The sequence below is a fragment of the Passer domesticus genome, chromosome 8, assembly GCF_036417665.1.
Source record: "Passer domesticus isolate bPasDom1 chromosome 8, bPasDom1.hap1, whole genome shotgun sequence".
Lineage (NCBI taxonomy): Eukaryota > Metazoa > Chordata > Aves > Passeriformes > Passeridae > Passer > Passer domesticus.
This window is the reverse complement of record NC_087481.1, coordinates 49,311,810-49,337,282: the sequence shown is the minus strand read 5'-3', so window position 1 is coordinate 49,337,282 and position 25,473 is coordinate 49,311,810. Positions and strand designations below refer to the sequence as shown.

The window sequence follows — 25,473 nt, the reverse complement described above, 5'->3', positions numbered from 1 at the left end:
GGCTGACTTAGGCTAACTAATCAAACCAAGGTTAGACAGATTAATTTTCAAATAGCAAAGAAAAACATAAAACAAAAATCAAGAAGAGTGTAAATGGAGCTACCAAAAAATTGTCCTCTCAAAAAAAAACCATGCTTTTTTTCCTTCAAATAAGCTTATTTTACATGCTGCTCTTCTATGGTATGTGACACACTGATCTTCAAATCCCCATATGAAAGATGAAACAATACTTTAGGTGTTAGTCACTTTAGGGGTTTGGAGGCTAATTTTCTTTTAAACTGCTTGGGAAAAGCAGATCTGATCAAATAGATGAATTTTGGAAGCAAACAAATACACAAAATATTAGTAAGCGTCTCTACTTTGCAATATGACATGTTTACAACACAATATGGATAATAAACAGTGAGGACTGAAAAAATAATATTGGGGGTTGTTTGTCCTTTCACACAAAGATGTTTTCAGAAGGTTTATTCTGAAGTAATACAAGAAAGGTTCTGGGGCTGTCCAGTGTCCTTAGCATATATATCTTTAAGAAACAGAACTTGAGCCATGAAAACAAGATCTGAGGTGTACAGTTGTCTCTTAGATCCTTTTTATCTGATGCTTTTTAGTCTGAGGCTTTGGTCTTGTTACCATCAAACTTTGCTTTCTGCTCATGTCTGTCTCTACAGCAGCCAAGGGTGTTTTGTAGGCTGTTACTGTAAGAGGGAATGTAATTCTCCAATTTTGTCTTGGCATTTGAATATGAAGAGACAACTGTTGTCAGCTTTTCCAGGTCTTATTTCGTCCCAGTAGAATCAAATTTACCCATTTGGAACCTCTCATCAGGTTAAGCAGCTGACAATTCTTTCAACATTTTAAAAAGTATGAAGGACCTGGCTTATTAAATAATTGCAAATACTCCTGCTGGCTTTAATGATCTTTGAATCAAGCTGTAATTGTGGCTCAAGATTAAAAGCCTGATATCTAGTTGGAAGTAGATGAAATTTCTTGCAGTGCAGAGTGAAGATTCTTCATTTCTACCTTTGAAAAGAGGTTCAAAAATGAACACTTGAAATGACGATATTTTTTTAAAATATTGTGGGTAAGGAAATAAAATATGTGCTGGCAATCAACATTGTTCTGTAGAAAAGGGGTCTTATAACACAAAGCCTAATTTGTTCCTTGACAAGAATGCACAACTGGATGATAAAGGTACCTCTCAAGATGTAATATTCTTAGAATGAGGTGTTGGTACAGCTGATCCTGTCTGGTGGGTGTGGGAAAGAATTCATCATCCCTTTACTTCCCCCAGTTGCACTTTCTGTTAATCCATGATGTTACTCTTTTTTAAGTGTTTGAAATCTAATTGTTCCTGTTTGATTTACCAATACAATGCATGGCCAAAAAGTGACTGAAAAACCCTAAAAGAGATCTATCAAGGAGAAATCATTAGCAAAAAGGGTGGTTTCTTGGCAGATTGGGAGTGATTCTGCTGAGGGTTGTGCTGTTGTGTATGTTTCATCTAAGAGTACCAGGGAAGCAAAAAGTCATTTTTAAGTATGCACAAAATCTGGTATTCTCTTAAGTAAAGGTAAGGGGAAGACTATGAAGCACAGGGATCTAACATCTGGCCTATTCAAGTCACATCAAAAAGTTCTTCTGCAAAATGGTGTGTTATGATATCTTGGGAAACGGGGATCCCAAAGAAGGATTTAGGAGTTATATTCAGGAAACAAATTAGTGTATCTGCTCAATAACATGAGAAGTCTCTTAAAGAATATTACAAATGCCTTTTCAACAATGTAGGTTGTAGCTGGAGGTGATGTAGAGAGAAGTAAAAAAACCTTTATTTCTTGAAATCTAGTTCTCACTTTTTATCATTCTTGGCTTACCTAAACAGCAAAATAAACAGCAGAAAGCAGTGAATGAATTTAGGACATAAAAGCTCAATTATTGCAGTGTGGCGAGTTAAATCCTGCGATGCAATCTACACAAAAAGCAGATCTATGTTGTGCAAAGGACCTCCAAATTAAAGTTATCCTGACCTGTAGATCCAGATCACATAGAAAAACACTTGACAGAGATATAACCTTGATTCTCAGAAGTGAGTAGAAAGTCCTGCTTAGAGGGACTGTCTCAGAGCAGTATTTTCTGTAGTCACAGTGTAGAAAACAGTGTGCAGTGCAAGTCTGCTTAATCTGGAAAAGTTATCAAACCAGGGATAGTCTAGTGGTAAATAAATAAAAATATTTGCTCAAGTGGTGGAGGTCACTAATCACCTAATTAACTGTGTAGAGCCATGGTGTCCTCTTTACCTCTTGGTGATGCCAGGTCAAATTATGAGCCCAATATTTATTTCTTGGGCAATGCTAAAACCTCTGGCATGCCTCTGAGTATGAGGACTTGGCTACAGCACCCTTATGTCTGTAAAATATGGAACTCATAGAATTCTTTTGAGCATCAGTTCCCAGCATGGACTCACTCATATTTCACAAGGTGACCCATTCAGGTCAGGAGGATCAGGGCACGGTGAGCTCAGAGCACACCACCCCCGGGTGGGTGATAAAGGTTTCTAGTTTCAGCTCATGAAGAATTTGATCTTCCTGTAAATTGCTGAGAGTTATGCAAAGCACTTGGACACACATGCGGCTGAAGAGATGGATGGAAAATGTTGGGGGTTTTTTAGTTGTCATCAAAAAGTTTCAAAATTTTGCAAAGCCAAGAAATTCCAAGTTTGGATTTAAGTGAGGGAAAAAGTGACTATCTTTTCCTCCCTTCTGTAAAAGAAAAGTAACTAAATTTAAGATAAAAAAAAACAAATACCCCGCACAAAAATTGCCAAACAACCTGTTTATCAGTTCTGGACTCGCTTTTAAAGGAAAAGAAGTAATAGCTTTCTCATTAATTTAGAGGAACTATGAACAGAATTTTCCAACCATGAGAAGAAAATAGCAATAAAGGCAAACAGATATAAGAGTAGGGGTTTTTTTCTCTCCATCTGTGCTTATGTATGTCCAAAGGAAGGTATGCATACAGTTTTTATGCAAGCAATGTGTTCATATTCAAGACAGCTCCTCTCAGAGCCTGCATGGATGTTCCTGTGAAGTTCCAGAGGCTTTAGGATGTGTTCAGGAGAAGCTATTCTTCACACATAAAAATTCAGGTGCTGTCACTCCCGTGCTTGAGAGCAGTGCAGCCTTTTAGTAGCAATGTTAAACACAACAAAGGCAGGTACGTTACTTCTGCTGTGAAAAAGAACTTTATTTCATCAGCTTTATTTCATCTGGAAGGTTTTGTCTGATGGCTACACTCATCGACACTAAATCATCCTTTCACCTCTGTGAGATGTTACAGCAGGCAGAAGGCCTCAGATAGAAGGTATCTCAAGCAAATTTTGCATGTATTTGGCATCATCCAATGGCCTTAAATGTCTGTGAGGCTTTTTCATTTCATCTGCAAATGTGTGGCAAGATAAATCCAGCTATGTTCCTTCCTTTAATGGGAATGGTATTTTACCATGCTGTGGTACCTCCTCTCATGTTGCCTCACATGTGCTGAGAAATCCAACAGATTCCACAGCAGTTTTGTAATTTGTTTCCTGCAAATGTCATCTAGAACTGGTGGGATCAGTCGTGCTTAAAATGAAAAGCACGCTCAACATCATGGAAATAGCTAGAAGCTAAAATTTCTTTTTTATGGCTTGACCCTAAAAAATCCTGACCTCCTGCATCTGTCCATTTTTGACTGAAAAATAACTGGCCCGTTGGGATAAAGCCCAAAGTTCTGAATGAACAAGTGTATTGGCAGGAACATCCATGGAAACTAGTTTATTTAACTGTTAAAAAAGAAAAAATAGTAATTGTCAGGAGAGAATCTTAGATCTATTGTCCTCATAACCTGGATTTTTTTCAACCAAATAATAAGTACATACATACTCTATAACTTAGTACCAGTCAGAGCAATGAAATTTTCTTTCCACAATACTCTAACAGTTGTTATAAAGGAATATATTGAGCAGAAATTATTTACATGGATAAATCTGAGCAATCAAACATCTTAAGGATGTAAAAAAAATTGCTATGAAAAGCACAGATACTTTAGTCATTATTAGAGGTTATTCAGCCTCCAAAGATGTATTTTTTCTTATTGCTTTGGATCATGGTACAAATGTTACTTCTGGCAAATTAATTTGTTTCTTAGTCTTCATTTGATAGACTCTGGTAGTGATGGAAGATACCTGGGATCTTGCAGGTCTGCAGGGAGCTTTTATTGTCATAGTCACAAAATTTGATCTCCTTTGGGTACGAGAATTAATTCCTGAATTTAGAAACTGCACAGTTAGGGAGGGCTCAAACATAACTTTTGTGGCTATAGCATGGACAACCAGATTAGTTATTAACAGTGAACTCAAATATTCATTGAAATCTCCCCTGTTTTGGTTTAGCAAATGAGGGAAACTTGAGGTGTAACAAACAAGCTGCTTAACATGTTTGCCAGTTTCCCATCGGTAATTCTCATATGGCTGAACATAAGGCAGGAAAATTGGCTCAACCAGGACAAAGACACAACAGGCTGATTTCTGCTGATTTATGCATTGAAAGTGAGGGAAAAACCCAGTTCACATACACTGTTGCAGAGTTCTCGTGGGTGTCAGCACTGCCATACACAGCAGCAGGCTGTGCAGGAGGAATTTTCTTCAAACCTACACTCCCCCTGAGCGTATATATTTTAGGACTCTGTTAAGAGAGTCCTGGTGTGAACAGCTCTGATTTTTCATCCAGGTAGAGAGAAAGAGGGATAAATTAGCCTAGGTAGGATGCTCCCACTTTTGACAAACCTGACATGTCTACTGGTCAGAGAAGGGAGCCTGAAAAAACCTCATGGTTTCAAAATGACTGGCAGTGATTTGTGATGAATTAGGGCAAAATTGAGAACGGTCATCACTTGGTCTCCTGGGCAAGAAACCACCTGTTTCTTCAGCTAACTGTGCCTTGGCATCTGGGCTGCTTGTTCTCAAGATGTTATTGTCACTCTGAGCAATGTCCCAGGTGAAGGCCTGGGAGTAATGAACTTCAGCTGCAAAATTAAAAGGTGAAGAAATAGTTCTTTGTGCCTCATAGATCTCTGGTATCTTGTTCTTCCTTTATTCCCACTGGCTCTGACCCTGTTTTGGTTTCCTGTGATGGACAGAAAGAATTGGCAGCTTTTTCCTCCAGCTCTTCTCTTCTGCAGGAAAGCCATGTTGGGCCTGCCTAAAAGCCCTGACATCATTTTGTTTATTTTTCCAGTCTTTTCACATATTTTCTGTAGATTCTTGGACACACAGAGATGTGGCATCCTGTGCAAGGGGCTCTGCACCAGATCACTGATGCTGGCACCACATCACTGTTGTTGGCACACCTGCCAACTTTCCTCCAATTTTCACCTTCTCTTCCCACATGTCCTTAGCGGGCCATAACCAACAAATGGTGCTGTTTTCCTTGCTGTGACTGCAGCAATCATTCAAGCTGTGCTGGGTCGTGGGGTGGTGCTCTAATTAACAAAGACAAACAAGGAGTATATTGCAGTGTGAAAATGTGCAAGACCAAGTTAGATCCAAGAAAACAACCAATTTATCTTTTTTTTGCCAAAAACCTTGTAGGAATTGCCAAGAACTGTGCAGCATTGAAACTTTACTGCCTTTCTCTCTCCCTGTGAGAAACATTGGCTTTGACCTGTTTTTTTCAATATAAACATAATTGTGTATGGGATTAAAATGCACAAGAAAAAGAATTGCTTCACTGCCCATTGTCCCTTGCTGGGGAGAAACAAATTGAACAATCCAATGACATATGTTAGTCACACTGCTTCACACACTGCTGGAATGTTTTCAGATGCTCTGGTGCCTTCAATTAGGATCTCTGTAGAAATGATTTTTTTGGACAGAACTGTGACATCTAAAATTAAGTATGAATTACATCAAGCCAAGCAAATGTGACAGCCATTAGAATAAGCATGTTCCAACCTTCCACAAATGTATGTGTTTTGTGGAATGCTTTCATCTAGCTAAACTGCTGATGACTGGCTAAGGTATGCCTTGATTTTTGATAGCAGCGCTATTCATATTATCTGAGTGCCGTAATTTTGAAGTGGCTTTTTTAGGGAAAATTCACACTCTCCTCCCACCCAAATGGCCTGTGTAATACTCTTAAATGGTCTTGCTGAAATTAGGCTGAGTGCTGACAAGTGACAAGATGAATAGAAGTGTCTGAGACTGGTCAAAATCTGCAAGCAGCTTTGTGAGAAAAAAAAAAATCCAATTTCAAAGTTCTTTCCCTATTGAAGGATTTGTACCTATTTCACTTAAAAAAAATTAACTGTCCATTCTTCTTGCTTTTATGATGGCTTTACATTATGGTTAAAGGGTGTTGTCCAACAATTCCAATAGTATTTAAAAGATTTCTTTTATTTCTTTCGTGTCGATGTCATTTTTACATTCTGACCAAAAAAAAAAAAAAAAAAAAAAAAAAAAAAAAAAAACCCAACAAAACCAGAAAAATACCTAAACCCATCCTTTCACTTCAAAACTCTCCAATCACCATTATGACATCTTGAAAATCTCTCATCTGTTGCAAGAGAATTAGGACCAGGACCAGCATTTTTACCCTTGATTTCCTCAATATGCCACAGTTAAACACTTGTTATCCTTACCAAAACCGGAAGGTGGCAAGCACTCTTAAAGTATGAGCTGGATTGAAACAAGTCAGGCTCCCTTCCCAGAAAACCTCAGCCACCATTGCCTTCAGCTCAGCCATGGGTTTCCCAGCCAAAAATTTGTGGTTTACAGCATCCAGTAAACCACAGCAGGATTTTTCCTTTAAAAAGAAAAGTGTGGAAGAGATTTAAACATGTCTTCTTAATTTTAATTTAAGCAAAGAACTCTGACACTGAAGTAGAAAATAATTGCCTAGAAAATAAAGCTGACTGGAAAAAATGAACTTTCCAGCCCATAGCAGCCCTGGCCAAGTCAGGGCTTCAGAGAAGTTGGGCTGGCTGCCAGGTATGGCCAAGGAGGAGCCACCGAGCACCTGGAGCTAAGCCTGCCCTGCAGCCTGTACACAAAGGCAGATTAATGTTACAAAATACTAAATAATGCCTTGCATGGATTTTCCCAGAAAGAAACTAACCCCAAATCTTACTTAATGATTTTCACTGTTTTTCAGCAAAAGCTTCATGCTTTGTCTGCTAATCTGTCAGACTTGGAAAATGGAGCAATTTGTGTTTGAAAACAACAGTAGTGGGATGTTAAAGTGTTCTGGGGTGCTGAGTTAGAGGCATTGGTGGGAAATTGCCTCCCCTGCATGTTCTTTTCAAGCATTTTAGTTAAATGCAACTTAGCTGGGGGAAGAGGTCACCCAGGGCATACTAGAAAGGAGTGTCTGAATCGTGAATTAATACACCTAGATAAGTCTGTTATGCAAGGAAACCAATATACTCTCCATTTCAGTATTGCTCACGTCATTACTTAATTTTAGCACTTGGCCTGAAGACTTCATGTCAGTGGGATTATTTTCCTGACAGCCTTTTTAAAAAAACATAATATTTAATGAATTGGTGGATAAGAAGGATTTTGAATCAAGGACGTAATTTCTGAGCTTCTTCCTCAAATCCTGAAGGCCTCAAACATGAGGAAGCAACAAAGCCTCAAGATGCCCATGAGAGCTGACAGGAGCTGATGACTTGAAAGCAGTGAGGATACAATCCTGTCTGACATTAATCCTGAGCTGGGAGCAAGAGACAGCTCCTGACGATGTTCCTGTCTTTAACTGCACATTGCCACAGCACAGGTGGCTGCAGTGCTGAGGAACCAAATCCATCCATACCAGCCTATGACAGGTACTTGGTGTGAAGGTGATCTCTGCCTCTCCCACTTCCCCATGAAAACATGAGCTAGAAAAAAGGTGCCAGAGAGCAGTGGGGAATAAACACCACTATCCTCATGGTAGTTGCTCTATCCTAAGCTTTCCCTTTCTCTTGACCACATTAAATACCTGGGGAAAGGTGTTGTTTGGGGTTTTTCAAAGGTAGTACAATAAAGATACAAATTCCATCACAGCAGGCTAAATGGATTCAAGAAAGGACAGTGATTCCTTATGCATTCAAGCTGTACTCAGAACTACACTAGAACCCCCAAGTGGTATTTGCCATGTCTGGGGAAGGCTCATCTTGTACCTCTAAGCACCAAACAGGTTCAGAAATAAATGCTGCCCCCTCTCACCTGCATGTTTCATATGAAGTGCCCCACTGCAAGTGGCTGCATAGCCCTATGCACCTTCTGCTCACAGCTCTGCCATGGAGGCTGACTTTGCCCTGGAGCAGAATAATGACAGGATATTTCACCCCTCATCCTCAGTTACCTTTCCCCAAACTGCATGCCCAGTGCTGTTTGTACTGGAGAGCCCCAGCTCCACAGGGAAAACCCTTGTGCCCCTCAGACTGAGCCCCCCAGACAAGTCCATGGGCCTGCTGCTCCCTGCAAAATTCTCACTGACCTACTGAACTGGTAACAAATCCACCAGCAGCAGAGGGAATGGGGTGGGATAACATCTGAGATAATGCCAAGGCATAATATCAGTCACAGAAGAAAGCTGGTGCACAGAGAAGTTTGAGGCAAATAGGTTGGAATTAGAGTAGCATTCAGCCCTTTGGATATTTGCTGAATACTGAGTCAGATATAACAAGGCATTTCCTTGCCAACCATCACATACATTAAACATTGCACAGAATGGAGAAAGAGCCTGTGGAAATCCTAAGCAGAAGAGATCTAAATGAGAGTTTAAAAGGTCAACTGTATCTTCCACCCTTCTTACAAGTATCTACCAGGGCAGAAGAACGTTGTTGCCCGCTCACTGTATTTTCTGCTCACTTCCGCCAGCTCATCTTGTTATTCCATTTTTAAGAGGGGTCACTGCAAAATAGCACATGTGAGAAAGTGCTGCCTTCTGAGCTGGACTAAAAGTAAGGCCCAGAAAGTACAAGAAACAGCAAGGAGCTATTTAAATTAGACCTGTAAGTGACAGGTCCTGCAAACATGAAGCTGAAGCTGAAAGGTGAAATCTGCCATGATTTCTTGATGGCTTTAGGGAAGAATATCCTACTTTTTCCTCTGGCAGTGATATCCATCATGCTCCTACAAAAATGGACTAATACTCAGTTTCTGGTCCCTTTATTTTAGAAGTGTGTGTTACACAGCTCAGTGCTCTGTGGGTACCAGACAGACCAACACCTGACCAAGCAAAGGACACTGACTTTTCCTTTGGAGGGGTGGCAAGGCACTGGCAATGCACTGGGGGACTTGTCCGTGTTATGGGGACCTTGCTGTCTAGAAGAATAAAGCAGAACTGTACATCCAATACCAGATTTGGGTGACCTAGGCAAAACCTCTCAGATGAATAGAAATTTTTGCCTAAAAATGGATTTCTAGAGCAGCTGAAGGTGTTTGACTGAATGAGTCATATGGCATCTTTTGGGGGCGAGGAAGAGACAGGAAAGAACTGGCAGGGACATGATAACATCTTATGTCAGCTTTCTCAAACTGGAACTTTTCTGGTTTATTTCTTTGCCATCTAAATGGTAATTTTACCCCATGAAAAATTAAGCTAGATTTTGATATTAAAATCACTGTTAACAATGTGAAAAGAGAGTAAGTTCACCAAAATTAAAAATACATATATGAACTTTTTCCTCCTTTGCTCCATTTCTCTAAATTCTTCCAGATCAGCACAAACAAAATTCCTCCCCACACCCTGCAGTTCATTCTTTACAAGAGCTCTACTTATCTAGCCAATGTTTATGCTTAAAGATACATCTGACTCTTTTTCCAACTGCTAATATTGTGTACTTTTTATACTTTCAGGCATCTTGCACCTTTGATTTTTCAGAGAATAAAGAGAAATCTGTTGTTAGGTTGTGAAGTCAAAACCTATCTAGACCTCTGTGAAAGCTGACTGTATTCTATCCTGGACTATTTTGTTCTATTGAGAACGATAAACTTTGTTTTGATATTTTCAAGTAAGAGATTGCAAAGTAAAAGAAAGTGGTGGGGAATATAAACCTTAATGTTCATAAAAATGTGACAGGGAAGGAATAAAAGGGAAATTCACACCCAGGTGGCCTCTCCTCCTCCGTAGCCCAGGCTGGAACCACCCCTGTGTCTTTGGCAGCTGTTCAGTGGATTGCAGCTGAAGATGCTTTTGTGAACCTGTGGGAATCAAACCTGCCAAGTTTCTCATAGCTCTGCTTGATTCACTCTCATCTTTATTTAATGCTCTTTTCCCCCATCTGTGGCTTGGTGCAGCTCTCCTCTGTAATTGTCATTAAGATCTGCAGGCGAGGAGCGTTGTGTAGTCAGGAGAAGGGCAAACCTCTCCACCTCCCTGTGACCCTGGTGAGATGTGGCCTGGAAAGAAGTCACAACCAGACAGTCAGAAGTGGCCTGAGAAGGGAAGGACTGCAGCAGAGGAGGCAGTTGCTTCTCATTTCTAGTTCTTGCCCCAAGAGAAGGCACAATTCAACCACAGCACTGAGAAGTCAATGAGAGCTATTGAGTTTCCAAATCCCAATGAAATCCTGAGGTACAGGAGAGCAGCCTGTCCGTCAGGGAGTTTTCCAGATTAAAGGTGCCCAAAGCCATGGTCTCTCCAGACTCTTCCCCCCCACACCAGCCATCTCTGTTTGGAAAACTTGTGCAATCTCTCACTGTAATACCAGCTTACCACTGGAATTGGTGTTCAGGCAGAATCAATATTGCATTGAGTTCTCATTAACTTTTGGGTGAAATGTGCATGCTTCTGGCTCCAGTAAGAAAGTGGCTGCTGTTTCCCTGTTCTACAGATATCCCTATTTGTCACTACATTCTCAAGCATGACCCTGAAAGTTGGACTTCATTACAGCAACAATCCCCAGTCCAGAGGGAAATGAACTAAAAAAAGGATTTATTTCCTTTTTCAACAGCAAACAAGCAAACAACAACAAAATGCATCTTGGCAACATAATTGAAAGAAACTCATCACTTTTAATGAAAGTTAAAATGATTGTATTCTAAGCAAGTTAATTATATCACTCTATTATTGTTGCCTGACAGATTAATTTCATTTGTAGTCAGTGGGGAGGTAACCCATAGTAGAAGCCTATTGCAAAGCTTTTCATTGATTTTTAATGGGCTTTGAGTTGCATCATTGGCCAATTTTGACTTTATGCCTCTATAGTGCTGAGCTATGAAAGAAACACAGGGGTTAGTCTAATGCTTGATGCATTTTTTCCAGAAGAAAAATGATTTGCAGTGGGGGGTATTAATACTGCAAACAGAACTAATTCTCCCCCTGACAAGTCCAAAATGTAATTTTAATAATAAGAGGTGTAATAATGACTTGATGAAATGAGTTTTTATAGGAAAAAGTGTTTTTTCTTCTTTCTTAGAACACTATTTTAATACTCTCATTTACAAAATGTCATTTTTACCCTATTTTTTCTACTTAAAAATCATCATAAAATCTTTGATAGAATAGTTAAGAGTAGGACCTTCTAAGGTAAGTGCTGCTTTTCACTTTTAAAGTAGCATTACCTCCAATGGTGTTATGTAAAAGTGATGATGTTACTTTCAAAAGAAAGCATGTTGTCCATTGATTTCTGATGATTTGTCAGCTTTTTACATGTTAGGGAATTGTTCTGCAATTTAAAAATGTAGAAAAAAATCAACTTTTTCATTTTTTCCCCAAGGAAAAAAAAGGTCCTGCTTTATACAGAGAAGGTTGGAATGGAGATCTTTTTTCCTCAAATCTTTTTGGGAAACTTTTTAATCTCTGCTGGGTATTAGATGCAAAATTTCTCAACTTCTTCTAATCAAACCATTTTTCATGGTCCTCATGATGGCTGTAATGTAGGGTGTAGTCTTGAGTCAGCTCCATCTGCATCTTCCTGGACATATTTTCAGTTCTTCAGTTGCTCAGCAAGACCTGAGATGTTTTCAGCGTAAATTAGAGCTGTTTAATCCACAGGGTTTTACACAAGATTTGCTTTGAGTCTTAGCTGCGACCTGTACATCCAGAGACCACCTCCTATGAAAGTATGTAAAGAAGGAATGAAAACCAGAGAGAGAATTATCCATATACTGAGGTAGGATTTGCAGAAGAGCTGCCCTTAGATAGCCAAAACAGCAAAAGTGCATTTCAAAGTCCACTGAGGATTTCTTTCAGGCATGGGAATTTTTCTGACCATCTTTCTTTTCCATGGCAAGTGTAAAAAGCAGAAAGGTTCCTGTTTGTGTTCGTGTAGTTGTTGAAAGTGTAAAAAAGTAAAATTCTGCAGTTCCTGTAACAGTGGGAAATGGCTCATAGAACTGATCCTCTGGTGTAAACCCCTCATAATTTTAGGCTCCAGCCTCAAAAGTATGTTTAGAAAAAGTAATGTCAAATATTACACAGCTTAAATGTCCACTGACTCAATATGTTCACTGATGCACAGGCTCAATAAGGTTTAAAGTTCTCTGTGCTGCTATAAAAAAGTTTTGTCTTATTTTTTCTATTCAAACTTTCTATTCCACCTCAGTCCTGCTCTGGCAGGTTGCTCAGTGGGGCTCACTCCCTGTTCCAGAAGTGGCTGCAACTCAGCAACAGGTATTTAAGTGCAAGATACACAGCTACAAGGGATATCTTCTTACTGGAATTTGAAATCCATCCATTCCACATTTTCGTTTGATATTTATATCTTATACTGAAGAGAGTCAGAGCTGTATCCACTTGTTGTTCCAAGGTGCTCAGAGACAGAGGAGTATCTGCTTTCTTGTGCTGGATCCGCTGGAAGAGAGGTGAATAGGCACTTCAGAAGGGTGAGAAATTCAAAGGCAGACTAGTCTGTGGAATGACAGGCAACAAAACACCCTGAGGTGTTAAGAAACATCTGACTCTGGTGCTTTGTGATGGGGTTCAGGGGTTACAGTGGCAATGCTGGGTTGACAGCTGGATTTGATGATCTCAAAAGATCTCTTCCAAGCTTGATGGTTCTCTGATTCTATGGAGAGGTGAAATGGAGTAGTCCATTTAAAGGAATTTTGTTCAGCTTCTGATGGGGCTAGGAAGGGTTCTGCAGGCTCTGTGAGACAAGGACCTGGGAGGACCTCAACTCAAGTCAGCTCCCATAGCCCATGATCTCCGGAGAAGCAGAGAAGTCACCAATGTTGACTGAGACCCACCAGGTCTTGCGCAAGACTTGTGTGTCTTGCACAAGCCGTGAGCAGAGTCCTCTCCGTGGCTAAAATCATCTTACCCCCAATTCCCATGGGATCACAATGCTGCCCATGGTTTAATCCCCCCAGCTAGGCAGCCACAGTAGCTCTGAGGCAGTCAGATAGCAGAAGAGAGTCACAGTGAACTGTGCAGTAGTTTCTCTAGAACATATTCATATTCTTATTCATCATGCTCATAAGACGTGGCTAATTGTTCACATGGGAACAAAAAAAATGTGTTAGTGTATAACATTTATCAGGTTTTCTGGATGTGTTCCATATTCAATACTTTTTATGTCTGAACTCCCCCTCACCTGGGTTATTTCATAGGATTTCAGTGCTTTTATGGTGGTGTAGAGTAGTTTGACATAAAAAAAGGATTATATGAGTTCGGTGCCTTGTCTGGAAATGAGATGGATGTGGGGAAGGAGGTGCTGCAGGATAGAGGTCTATTAAATCTTGTGTGGCATATGAAAGGTTTGCCTCCAGCAAAACACAGACTGTGAGGTGTTTATAGTTGTTTAACAGGAAGTTGGTTTAAAACAAAGCAAAAATGTACTTCACACAATGCAGAGTTATGGATGTCTGTGCTGCAGGATAAGCTTTAGTGAGTGTTAAAATTTTATGACTTCAAACTGGAGAAAAGCAGAGAAAAAAACATCCCTCTGAGGTTATGGTCATTCCCTCCCACCCCACAAATATGCATTTAAAACTTCTGAAAGTTGGAAAAGCAGTCTTCCCAAAGGTGTGGAAATACACCTTTGCCTTTCTATTATACATTTCCACAAAACCAGGTTCCTGGGTGGAGGAAAGTTGCCCTTATCTTGCAGGACTTTATGTTCTCTATTTATTGAGCATTGCAAGCTTGAAATTTTTTGAGAAATTTACTTCTATAAATCAAGTTGTAAAACTAGGTTCTCAACAAACATGTGGCATTGTTAGTTGTGAGGTTAATTTGCCAAAATCCAATAACTCTCTCTCCAATGCTAACCCTTATTTTCAGATAACAAATGTGATATCAGCAATTTTGATGGCCTTTTAATGTGTTTTCTTTTAAGACAGAGCTAAGTGGAAAATTGCTTAATGATCCAAATTGCAACAAAATTTAACTACCAAAAATGATCTTGTAGTGCTTCTTGACGTATTTGATGCATTATCACTTGTCAGGTGTACGCCACACAGGCAGAGATAGCAAGACACCCTATTTCTCTACTTTTTTTAACCAAGGCAAAAGAGATTAAAATCTATGATCTTTCTGGTTCCTTCCAGTAACTGCTTCATTATGGGCACACATTGCCTTTTGTTCATTGGATCTGCTTGGAAAGTCTCTTGCTCCATTATTTTAAAGTGCCCATAAGGAAGACTAACTTGACTTTCTACACATTACAGTCTATACATTACTCCTTACCTTGAATCAAATGGATGAACTAACGAGTTTACCCTATGCTGCAATATTCTGAAAGAAAACAGGTAGTTGACCAAAACCCTGACAATAAAGTGCACTGCAAAGTATGAAAGTGGCTGTGATGCCCCAAGTAATCTGCAGTCAAAATGGGGCATATCTTTCACTTAGACACTTAGAAGTAAGGTGGCTCTCTAGCAGCTGTCTGCAGGTTGGATATCTAGCCTGGTTTTGTCCCCAGCTGCCTCTATTGTCCACAGAAAGAGAAATCTCTGAAAAGTCAAGAATTGTCCTCTGTACATTTTTTTCCATTTGATTATGGCATATATCATACCTGTATAATATCTTGCTCACCATTCCACGTAGGAGCAGATGCCCAGGTTGTAGATAACCAGCAAGAAGCAAGAATCCAAAGGGAGATTTAGAGAAAAAAAACTCTAAGGATAACCAGTGAAAAATCCATTTGACTTTCAGGGACTTCACCTTTGTCAGCCACCATCACTTAACACTGCACTTTGATGGTGGTGGTGCTTGACAACTGTGGCAGCACAGGGCTGATCAGCAAGGGATTTCTGCCCCCAGTAAATATTAGCAAGATCTCTGCTGTGCTGGGCAGCACAGGAGCAGTGGCACACACACAGAGCTCTGGTTCAGACCAGAGCAAAGAAGTGGAACACACTGATATCAGCACAGCCACTACATGCTGTATTACCTAAGGCAGAATCCGTGATGGATGAAGCAGCAATTGTTGAACTATTACTAAGAATACTTAATCCATATACTTATTAAAAAGATTTAAAATCTTAAATTCAGTCTTTTACTATGTTTTGAGAACTCTCCCTTTTTAGACTGTAAAGTCACTGCTGCAGAAACTTTATTTGATTCTGTTATCCACAACTGTTTGAATATTTAGATGCCTGATGTCTGCCACTGTGAGGCTCAATACCCCTGTGACCTGCTTCTAATAGCAGTGTAATCAAATGAATTTTTTACCCCTGTTTGTGATCTCAAAACTTGACAGGGTAGCCTCAGCCCAAAAGAGAAATTAGCTGCTTGTTTCAAGCACTTTTTCTTTTGCTGCATTCACTTGGAAAATCCTGTGTCACTCAAAATTATCAATCCCTATGGACAAGCTCTCCACAGGCATTCACACTCACTAACCTTTCCCTGCTCATGGGAATGATTCCAGCTATGCTTTATAAGCAGGAGTTTTTCATCCTTGATATGAGTTGTCCATGGGGATTTTTGCTTTCATAATCTTCCTCCTGCATTGTGTTTTCATGGTAGAAGGGGAGGCAAGGAGGGAACAATGACTGTTGAGTAACAGGTGGAGAGGCAACTAAACCTCTGGGAGCTATTGTACACAATGAGCATACCACTCTTTATATTCAGGACAAGATAACACATTTCATTACATGCTTTCTCTAACAGTGTTTGCATTTTGGGACAGATCCTTTTCTACTGCAACTTGGCCAGTGTAAAACACAGACTGTGGTCTGAATAGAGTGGGCTGTGCTTGTGTCCTTTACCATTTTCCTAAAGGCAAATTCTTTCCCTTTTCAGAATCAAACCCTAAGAAAGAGCCTGGGAAAATGAATCTGGGGTAAAAAAACAGAGCAGCAGGCTAGAAAGATATATAACCATTGTAAAAAGTCATTTCTAGTTAGGAAAAAGTGACTTACAAGACCAATTTGAGAATATATCTGTCATGAGCCAGATAAGATGAGCCAAGAGTCTTAAATCTGTCTATCCCTCCTTCCTTTGGCTTTTAGCAAAGGAAGAAACTTTTTGCACAGCAGGGAGAATATGCTGCTGAGCTGATCAAACGTGCAGAGGGAGCAGCAGATGACAAGGACGGGGTTGGCAGGATGTCACCAAATTGTTTGATTAGCAATGGGATGGTTCAAAAGCTCCCTGTCCTACCAGGGACTTGGTACAGGAGCTGGCACATGACTCAGTCCTCGAGTGGTTGTTCACAGCAATACTGTTTGGGAAATGGTTCTGCTTCTCTGAAAACAGGAAGGGAATTAACAAAAACAAAAACAAGGTTGAGAAGGAAAGGCTACAACACTTTGTCTAGAAATGTTAGACTCTGGCCCTTCATTCTTCTAATACCATACAAACTTCAGATGGAATGTGATATTTGAGATGGAATAAAATTGGATAGTTTGAAATTAAATCTAGCAAGAGTAATATGAGGGAGCATTGATGAGTGGGTGCTTTCTTTCCCCTACCGTCAATATCCACCTTATTGCTTTTCTCTGTGTGTTAGTTTAGATCAAACAGCCACAGAAATGAAAAAAAATAATAATAATAAAAAAGATATATGATGGTTGTTTAAGGTTTTGGGTTGGTTTTTTTTTTTTCCTGTGGAAGAAATGTTAATGAAAACAACAGCACTATCTTCTGATGCACCAAATTTGCATCTGCTCTGGTGGAGCTAAGGAAAAAAAAAGCTGACTTTAGCCATGTGTATACAGGGATGTGGAGAAAATCCCAAACACCAAACCTACCTAGAGAACAAGCTTGAATTACAAAATAACTACCTAGATACCTTATAAACAAGATATATATTGATCTTAATTTTCTATATTTAGTACAACACATAATCAGCTGACATGAATTTGGATATCTCTGTTAAACTCAGCAGTATAGAACAAGTTTTTGTCTTGTGGCATCTAATCCAGAGCATACACAAGACATATATAACAATCCTATAGGTATATGGAGAAATATTCTGATACAGCCAGAAGTCTATAATGGAATTTCCTATGCCTGCATACGTCCCTCCAAACTCTAGAGGTAACTATGATCCTGTCAGTTTTCCAGCCTGTTCAGATGGAAAGAGTATTTCTAACATGTCAGTTTTCTGACTAACCTGTCACAAGAACCTATGACACCATGCTCTGACAGCTCACCACTGCTTCACATAAAATATGAAGGCTTTCCTGCAATCACAAGTTGGATTCATATTCCATAACAAGAGTGGGTGGGATGTATGTGTAAGTATAGATAGAAGTGTACATGTTTACATAGACAGACACACAAATCCAAAAGCATCTGCCTGTGAACAGTTAAAATTACAAATAGAAAAAAGCAAACATTGCCAAGTTGCATATTTCTCCTAAGCTGAGCATCCATTGTTTCCTAACTTTGTGGAGGATTTCTTTGTAGTCCATGACTACGTAAGTCTGTGCACCACCAGTGGAGTAACAACATTGCTGAGAAATTGACTCCTTGCCTGAAGAAACTTTGCACTTGTTTTAGAGAAAACTGTCTCCAGTTTCAGTCACAGTCATTAATTTACTTTGTGATTTTCAAATGACTCATATTCCTTTCAGTAAAACGGGCTAAAGAACATAACATCAAATCCCCAAATAGGTACATATTTTTTGCTCCAAGTCCCTCTGGAAAGTCTGGAAACAAGAACTGTTCAAAATCTTGTCATCTTTTCATAGAAATGAGGGTTCTGTGTTCTGCACCACACACTCAGATCTGTCAAGTGATTGCTGGATTTTCCTGATGGTCGAACTAATTTCTATCATATTTGCATAGTTTAAATTCACAAGACCATGACCTTAGCCTGCAGATACCTACTGACAGTGATGACCAATCTCAATTGATTCCACTAGAAGCAGTTTCCATCAAGTTATTTCCACTAGAGGAGTGTGACTGATTTGTCAGAATGGGAAGATTCATGGGGGGAAAAAAAGGCAAATTAAAATCCAAAATATAACTTTGAAAGTTAAATTTTGTCAAAAAGGAAAAGTTGCCTGCTTCTTGCAAAACACAGCTGTTAACTCTTCTGCTCTTGGTTTTCTCAAAGGGCTGGCAAGAAATTCAGCATAATCTAAACTACACTCTCTGGGGTTCAGCTACCCTCTGGAGCTAAGGACAGTCACAGTGCTGTGGTGACTTACTCTATTAACTGATTAATTAAACTCTCCAATATATCAATTGGCAGATGCACAGTTACACAACACCCTCAGTTATGAACACAGAGAGAGCCACAGAGACTGAGACCCCAGCCCTTTCCCTGGAACATGGGAAGCACTTTGCTGCAGTGCTCCACAGACTCACAAAATCAAATCTTATATTCTCCATGGTTTAAACATACAAAATGCTCCCCAGCAGCCTACAGAGAGTGCATTATCCTCATTTTGGGTGCTCATGGACATCAAAGCTACATCTTCCTGCCTGCAGAAGAAACAGACAGCACTGTCCTTGCAAACAGCAGGGAAAATTTTAGTGACCTGGAAGAGACCACATCCCCCATACAAAGAAAAACAAACACTCCACATTTCCCATAGCCCTATTTCTTTTCCCTTCTTATATTTCCAAAATGAAAAGAGTCCCTTCTGCTCTCAGTGGGGGAATCTTTCCTCACAAGCAGATAAACCTTAAGTTGAAAGTGAAAGCAAACAGGTCCCTGAAATGTTTTTCTTTAAGACTGAGATCAGTGTCCCCAACTCATATTGGACTAGCTAAAGCTAATCTTGGGTCTTCCAGGTGTAGAAAACTAGCTGGGAAACTAAGCTGTGTATAAAAATGGTTTAAAATGTATTTCTGACTTTTCCATTTGTTTAAGGCACCATCTCAAAATCTTTCCCATGTTTCTGGGCATCCTCTTCAATCCTTGTAATCCCAGCGAATGCCTCTTAGGCAGCCTTCCCCCTCCCTGACCTATTTCTAACAGTGATTGCACTAAAGACTTCACTGTATTTGTGGCTGTTTAATCATTCATATCCCAGCAGCCTGGAAAATGCCACTGCTCTCTAACTCTAAAGTCTGCCTGAAATGAAGAATGGGTCACTGTGAACTGGCTGAGATGCTGCATTTACAGACACATCAAATACAGAAACCTCTTTTACTTTGGGACACACTGACATCAGCTGAGAGATCTGATCTCAGTGGGTTTTAAATCACACTGTAGCTGGGACTTCCAAAGCAGCCTGTGGGATTTAGACACATATCTTCCATTACTATCAGAGCATGTTAAAGCAAATGGAAGATACATGTCTGAAATCTCCCAGAGTGGTTTGAAAACCAAGCTACTGTGCAAGATGTACAGCTTTCTCCATAAAAATAGCTTCCAGCTATCACTGCAGTAGAAGTAATGGAATTCTGTGAAAAGATCCACACTGAGGCCTGGACCTCTCATCCTTCAGTAAAATAGGGAGAAATATGGCTGGAGTGCTTTCTTTACACTGCTAAACCCTCCCCAGTTCAAAGCCATTTAGAAGAAAAATTGGTTTGCTCTGGATCTGCAGGACTGTCCTGACAGATGAGGCTTCAGCCCTGCACAGAAATGGTTTCCATTCCAGTTACAGGAATTCCTGCTTGCCCCAGGCTCTCTGGGAGGTTAAATCACAGCAGTTTTGTCAGGGGAAGGATGATATGGAGCAAGGAGCAGACATGACCAAATGCCATTTTCTGTCATTTAAGACTCAGCAACAAGGAGCTCTGTTTGTTTTTTTTGTTTGTTTGTTTGGTTTTTTTTAAGAAAAAAAATAAAAAGACAGCTAAGACACAACCCTGGGTAAGGACATGGCTTTGTACAGCTCAGAAAAGCTGTCTTCATTTTTTGAGAGATGGTAAGAAACACCTTCCTACAGACCACAACAACAGTGTGCTTATTAGTCAGCCAGCCTTTCCTAATTGCATTATTACCTTGTAGCAGGTTAGGAGAAGGCAACATGATTAAGTTCCTCCATTTTAGCAGCCCACTGCCTTCACACCTGATTTAGAAGACAGTGGGAGAAGAGCATTTTCATTTACACACTACCCATGCAGCTTTGATCACCATCCACTCACACACCACAGTCATTTCCCTTTATTTCTTGCATTTTAGGAGTTCTGAGAATAGGTGACATTCTGTGACAATGCCAGAGTAACTGTATTTTAATTGCTATTTCATGATGGCAGAGATAGTTCAAACCTCAGGTTAATTCCAGGTGTCAGGTATCAGAAAGCTGGAGATGGTCAGCTCAGCATTTCCAAACTTACTGCAAGACTCAGACTGGGCAAATGTTAAGCTGAGTCCAGGGATCTGCTCATAATTAATTTTTTTAATGCATGATAAATCAACTGAAATGGAAAACTACTGTAAAGAAAAATTTGATCAAGAAGATGCTAGATTAACTTTTGCTCTGCTGAGATGTTACAAACTGTGCAAGGCAATTTCTGAAACAGATAATGAGCATTTGAAGAAGAGTGGTTAATCACACTTAAGATAACAACCTCAATGTGCCAGCTGTCAGCAAAATGATGGATTCAGCTTCTATCCCATGTTTACCTGTAGAAAACTCTGCTGAGAATAAGGAGGATGCTCACAGCTCTCTCTAGACAGAAAACTCATGATAACGGAGGATTTGAATAGGCAGAATATTGATTTTCATGAAAAGTGAACTAGTCTTCTTTTTATTTTTATCACATAGCTGACCAGTTTAACTCACAAGGAAAGTAAATAAATTCATGTAAAATGTTAAATAAACCTTTTATTCATTTTTATCAACTCTTTTTATCAATTTATTTTTCTTTCTCTTTTGAGTAAATTTAGTTTGCGTTGAGAAGATGTTCATAAAGGCCATTCAAGTAGGAGTCACAGAGAAAACAGATACTGTAACTTTTGAACAGAAGTACTGAAAAGGAATGCAAAGAGTTTGGAAACCAAAATTTCCACATTTGCCTGAGGGACTTAAGGCATAAAAGTAGCTCACATGAGACTCATGTCTCCCTCTGTGTTTATGGTAGAGCTGGTACAGAGGAATGCATACAGCCACAATGGTATTACCAATAAACCACTGGTAAAAAAGTGCTCCAAAATGACCTCTGAGGGCTCACATGCAGCACTCTAAGGCAAAACCCAAAATGAGAGCTGCATGTTCAGCACCTGCAATGGCATAGAGAGCAAAATGGGGCCTGTTTTTTTTCCATCCAAAATATAAAGAAATTATTAGTATGTTTATTATTCAATATACTGCTTAAGTCCTTTGAATTTATAAAAGCAACACTAAGATACTATACAGAGATCCATTAAAGAAAAATGAAAACTATATCCACATTTTTACTCTCTTGTACCAAGATCAAACTTAGGCCTTTACCTTTCACTTACAAGACTAGAAACAGAACATTTTTGAGCCTTGGCATCAATTTCTGTTTTGAAACACCAAGTGAGATGCAGAGTCCTACACAGCTGATTTGGATCCGCTCAGTGGTGTCAGCTATCAGCTGGTTTCTGTACACCCCTCCTATATTGTCCTCCTCATGCCTTCAAGGCTTGTTCGATGCCTCACAAGTGGATCATAGAACCATCAAATGCCTGGGTTGGGAGGGACCTTAAAAATCATCTCATTCCAGTCCCTGCAGTGGGCAGGGACACCTTCCACTGGACCAGGCTGCTCAGAGCCCCATCCAGCTCATGGGTGATGACACCTCTATCCTTCCTCTTGCACTTAAGGTTGATTATAGCACTGCTGTGCCAAATATAATTCACATTTCTTCTTCTTCTCCTCACCCAGCAGAGTCACAGCTGCAAGGACTGCCAGTGAGAGAGGGAAGAAGCCAGCCCACCCCCAGGCCATGGTGCGTCAGTGCCGTGCATCACCAGTGGCAGCATCACCCACACACACGGAATGATGACGGCCCAACAGAGGTGAGAGTCACCTCGTTCCTCTGTCGTGCTGTTGGAAGACATGCTAACAACACAGAGGAGCAGAGTTTTGAGGAAATAATTCTGGTAAAGTTTCTTCAGAGAAGTAGATGTGGACCGAAAATGATTGTGTGGCCTTTTTGTTTGACATCATTTTGTTTGGCTTTTAAAGTACTTGTTTTTCTGGTTTTAGGAGTGTTTGTGACAACATTTTTGATTTGCATGTCAGCTACTATCAATAAATCTGTGCTGGGCACATAAGTACTTTTAAAATCATCATAGATTTCTCATTAAGCTCTTCCCCTTCTATGGAAGGTAGTGCATTTACCTCTTCCAGACAGTCCCTCTGCTTTGTTGTTATGATTGCTTTGTGCCATGCAACTTTCTTCAGCTAAAAGAAAAATATTCTCTTCATCTTTTTCACTCACAAGGACATGTCCACAGTCAGGAGCAAATCCATGGATGCCAAAACACAATGGAGAGACGTTGACACTAGCTGTGACTAATAATAAAGAGACATTCACTGTTGGCTTAAGGCTGTGCTTTATTCAATGTTCTCTAAAACACTTTAAGACTGCCCTGGTTACTTCTAATTAGGGAAGTAAGGCTCATAAAAAATGTTCTTTATAGCAACCTATTCAGAGATTTTTATTTCTTAGAATATTGACATTTTGGGATGACATTTTTCTTTATAGGAGGTGTTGGACATTAGAAGAGGTATTTTAATCATGAAACAAGAAGTTAAGTTCACAGTCACCATGCCAATCCAGCCCATGATGAGCTCCAGAACTGTACTTTGAACATATGTGGTCCCAAGAAATTCACTCACTGTCTGTGCCTCATTTTTCTCCTACAGGGAAAAAATATTGACGGAGTAGTTCTTGCCCACACAATTTGTTGTCTGGTTGTAAGAATAAGAGCATGTATTTTTAAGGTATGTGTGCCAATCTATATTTGCATATGTTGTTATCCAAAGTTTTTGTTACTTTCTTGAGCTCTGCTTGTGCTCTGCTTTGACTGACTCATGCTGCTCACTCCCACACCACATTTTGTCCATGCCTTACATCAGGACAGCACCTAAGAAACAATAGCATTTGACTTAGTGATGGGGCAACAAACCATGTGCTGATGTCTGTATGTATGTATATATGTATACAAGTCAGGGTATGGTTCTCCTGAACCTGTTGCAGCTCTAGGCCAGACTGCTCAAAGCTGCATTGCAAAGCAGTGGCAGATTGAAACAAAAACCCCAACACTCCTGTCTGCCAGACCACTGCTCACTCTCCTGGGCTGTATTTTAGCCAAGTATAAAATTAATTCTGCAGAACACAAGCAAAATTTATTGTGAAACAAGGCAAAGGAGTATAAAGATACACTCTCCAAGTGACAGCAGACTCCCTGGACCCTCTCTGTTTGGGTTGTCTTTGCTGCCATAGTGACAAGAAATTACTTGCACAAGGTATTGGAAACACCAAAACCTTCTGTCTCCTGCATTAACAGGGACAGATTAACACTATCTCAGTGCTGTTTATTGCTCCTCTGTGTGAAATGAGTGTGCCAGCAGTGATTCACTCACTGTGTCTGAAACAACCACTCACCCTGCCCGTCCCAGCAGTGCTCTAAAACCTAACCTGGGTGTGCAACCAAAGTGAGCTCACAGCTGCTGCTCCTCACCCCCATGCAACCATCATATTCCCCTGGGCTCTGTGCAATGTTCTTCCTGATGAGGTGGGGTACATCAGCCTTTGTTTGGGGAGGAGTCTGCCTTAAAAAAAAAACAAAACAAAACAAAAATAGCACCTCAGGGTTAACAGGCAGAAGCAGCCCAGCCCCTTGAGTTCAACTGATAGCACCTGTGACATCTTTGCCTGTCCTGAGAGGCAGAGCACAGACATTGCCTTCTGCAGAATTATGTTTATCCTTGTGGCCATGGCAATACGTGGGGAAAAAGCCATAAGCAGGACTGCAGGAGCAGCAAGATGAAGTTAGAATCTTGGTAAATGGTGAGTGCTGCTAATGTGTGGTTCTGCCCAGCATCTCTAGAGACAATCAGGAGCTGTCCACTGAAGCACAGTCCTGGTGCCTCCTGAAAAAAATCCCAGGAGATGCTCTAGGATATTAGCAAGCCTTTATTGCAAATGGTTTGCAAGGTAGGTCATTGTGTATCACATAAAATTGTATCTCTAATAAACCCCTGGCAACTTTAATTTTGTCTCCATCTTACAGAATAAGTACCAGCATCTATCAACACTTTCAGAGGAGTTTACAGGCACTCTGTGAGCTGGAAACCAGCCAGCAGGGCTATTCTGAGATTGGTGATGCCAGAAGGGAAATAACTCAGATGGGCCTTTCTGAGGAGAGTTTCAGTGTATATTGTGGCCTGGCTCAGATCCAGGGGCCACAGTGCTGCACCAAGGCTGAGCAGTGAGACAATTCATCCATTTGACACTCCAGAGAGATGCATTTGAGGGTAGAAAACCTCATTTATATTTTATAGTGGACGTGTTTCTCCTTCCCATTACTCAACATGCAGCAGCAAAGACTTTTTAAACTCTATGTTAGAGAGATTACTCTAAAGTTATGCATTGTTTTTCCCCATAATAGCTGCCAAATTAAGTTCCTTGAGGGATGAAATCACTTTAGAAATCATGTCTTTCACTGGGCAAATTTGTTCATACAGACTTCCATGTTGCTATGACCCGACAACCATGGCATGTGTGGTACCACAGAGGTGACAGCAGGTGAATTCCTTGAAATTCAGACAGTGTGTTAGGCTCTGGAGGTGGGGAACACATTCTGTGCTGCCAGCTGCCAAGTAGATCTCAGTCTGTAGCACATCCCATCACTGTATGGAATTTCTGCCTAGGCATGTCTGGTGTCACCTGCCCCACTGAGCCCTGAACATCAGCTGAAAACACTGAAGAAATTCATAATTAAGCCTCTAGATAATCCTCACTACATAACATTGTGTAAGTCCTCCTTACATTGTGTAAGTCTCCAAGGGATGTCATCTTCTGGGAGGAAATCACGGGCTATTTTCACCCCCAGGGAAGAGCAATAAAGACAGAATATTGCTCAGAAATCGCTTCTGTAGCACCAAAGCATTCATGAACTCTGAAGTTATCTCTTTATCTATCATATACATCCAGTTCTCATAAATAGTTCTCTGCAATATCC

The 25,473-nt window shown here is 40.2% G+C and overlaps 1 protein-coding gene and 1 long non-coding RNA gene across 2 annotated transcripts in view; one reads left to right on the top strand and one right to left on the bottom strand.

Annotated features, from left to right (window-relative positions):
* Positions 1–23,223, top strand: part of LOC135306805 (uncharacterized) — a 63,729-nt gene extending 40,506 nt beyond the window's left edge. The window contains exons 2-3 of the long non-coding RNA XR_010367576.1: positions 22,166–22,299; positions 23,153–23,223. This is a non-coding gene — a long non-coding RNA (uncharacterized LOC135306805). The remainder of the gene's footprint in view (positions 1–22,165; positions 22,300–23,152) is intronic.
* Positions 1–25,473, bottom strand: part of LOC135306802 (uncharacterized) — a 193,020-nt gene that overhangs the window by 21,789 nt on the left and 145,758 nt on the right. The gene's annotated exons all lie outside the window — the stretch shown is intronic.